Below are 2610 nucleotides of genomic sequence, written 5' to 3'. Positions count from 1 at the left end.
CTCGTAGCCCTTAAGGATCTTATAATTGTGTAATTGCACAATTCATAGTTCACAACTCAATACACACATCTCATCTCAATACACATGTATTTCATTATCCGTCACATGTTCAATTTATCACATAATCACAGTTTGAATCATCATTTGATAACCTCAACATAACAATTTATACAAAAGATTTTATCACAACATGGGGTGTAAAATCCCTGAAATAGTTTCTCACAATTATATCAAAATCAATTAATCAAATTCGTGGGTTAAACACAAAGATATCAAGAGTACTTAAGTTTATCAATCAATTCTCATCAGGATATCAATTGGTACATAGAACACAATAATATTGTATTTATAATTATAAAGGAAAAATTATAATTCAATAAACATCCCAAAATAAACCCAAATTTAGTTCTCTAAGGGTCCTTACACATGTTCATTCTAACCCCCAATTGTGATAAACTCATCCCTTACCTCTGAGCGGACTCACGTGTCTTCAGCCAGCGATAGTAACATCTCTAGTGGTTTCTTGAGATTCCTTCAGTTATTCTTTCGACTGCTCCGATAGAAGTTCCAAACGTCAGAGAGACAGAGAAGAGAAGAGATTGAAACCTCCACTTGTACTGTGTTCATGTGATTCCTTTTTCTCCCTTCACGAATATTATCTCGAAAATCCCAACGGTGGACGTGTGCGCAACTGAATTTTGAACAACATATCCAAATTCCATGAAAATCCAACGGTTAAAGAAACCAAAATCGTAGTTTTACCGAGACAGTTTTGGGTTTCTGCGGGAAATTAAAATGCTACAATGCGAAGGGTTTTCCTCTAAGCTCAGATATGATTTTGAAATTCCCAACGGTGAGAATGTTCTAACTTGGTTTGCGCACTTGGTACTCAAATTTCGCGATGATCCAACGGTAAACTAGTCCGAGATCGTTGTTTTTTTGAGATAGGTTTGGTGGGATGCGGGAAAAAAAATGAGTTTTGAGAGGAGAAAGGGAAAAACAAAAATGAGGCCAAAAAGAGGCACCTGACTTAACATAACTATTTGTACCTAGGGTACTCAGCCTATTATTTGTTCTATATTTATTTATTTGTTTATTTTATAAAAACAAACTCTATTTTATTTTCTATCAAACAAATAAATGAAATACCCTTTTTATTTTCTCTCAAATCATTATTTTAATTAATAATTATATCTCCTTATTTATTTATTTATAAAATCTCATCAGTTTTCTAAAACTCTATTTATTTATAAATAAATTTTTTTTAATATAGATTACAAAAATTGGGATGTTACAAGAAGTCGTGTGTAAACTAAGAGTATGAGGTTTGGGTATTAAAGACTTAGAAATTTCTAATAGGGCCTTAGAGAGGAAATGGGTATAGAGGCTTTTCAGTGAGAATATGTCTTTGGAGAGAGGTCCTTATACAAAAATATGAGCTTGAGAACTTGGATTATCATATCAAGGGTGGGGGCATGGTGAAGGGAGCTCAATGGTGGTGCGATACTTTGACTTCTTGTGAGATCTTTGAAAAAGAGCATAGGTGGTTCCAATCCGGGTTAGGGAGAGGAGTGCGAGGTGGAAATAATGTGAGCTTTTGGGAAGCAAAGTGGTTAGGAGACGTGAGATTATGTAATAAGTTCAATATGATCTTTCTTAACTCGAAAGAAAAAAAGCAAGAACATTAGGGAGGCTGGTGATTGGTGTCGTGGAGTGTGGTCATGGCATTTCTCATGGAGACAATTGTGGTTGCAATGGGAAATCCTCATTGTGCAACAAATGGATGAGGCTTTGGAGGGTTGGGAGCCAAATGTGGGTGAAAAAGATGGATGGGTGTGGAAAAATAATGCTGCAAAAATCTTCATTGTTAAAGAGGTTTATGCATCATTAATTACATATAGGTTTGGAGATGTTTGTTCCTTCTTTAACCAAATATGGAATTTACTTGTTCCGTCAAAGGTTAAAGGCTTGTTGTGGAGGGTGGGACATAAGATTCAAACTAAAGATAACTTGAGGAGAATGATCATACTACAAGATGGAACTAGTCTTAATTGGGTTTTCTGCAATCTAGGCATGGAATTTGCAAAGTACTTGTTGTTTGAATGCTGCTTTTGTCATCAAATTTGGCAAAGATGCTATGTATGGTTAGGGAAAATAAGGGTGCTACATGTGGAGTGTAAGGAACATTTTTCTCAACATTTCAGAATTTTACCTGGGGCAAAGGCTAGATGTGTGGAGGGGACTGTGTGAGTTGCAGTGATATGGTCGTTGAGGAAGCATCGGAACCATATCATCTTCAGCGAAGCAAGTCTAGACGCTAGGGAGTTGTTAGATTCTATTAAATATCAAGCTTGGAGCTGGTGCAAGGCCTACGTGAAAGACTTTAAGCTATCACTGCATATATGTTGCATATATTAGTTGACTTATGCAAATTTGTTAGTTAAGTTGTGGTGTGGGTTGGGTTGTTGTTAGATGCCTCGTACTTGTATAGTACAATGCGAAGGAATATCATTAGTTTTTAGGTGCATTTAATGTCACCAAGATGCAAGGTTCTATACTTTGTAATACTTTGTGTGGTCTTTGCACTTCTTGTGACAAAGCCTTGCTATT

The sequence above is a fragment of the Glycine max genome, chromosome 4 (assembly GCF_000004515.6).
Source record: "Glycine max cultivar Williams 82 chromosome 4, Glycine_max_v4.0, whole genome shotgun sequence".
In the NCBI taxonomy this organism is placed as follows: domain Eukaryota; kingdom Viridiplantae; phylum Streptophyta; class Magnoliopsida; order Fabales; family Fabaceae; genus Glycine; species Glycine max.
This window is presented reverse-complemented; position numbering follows the sequence as displayed.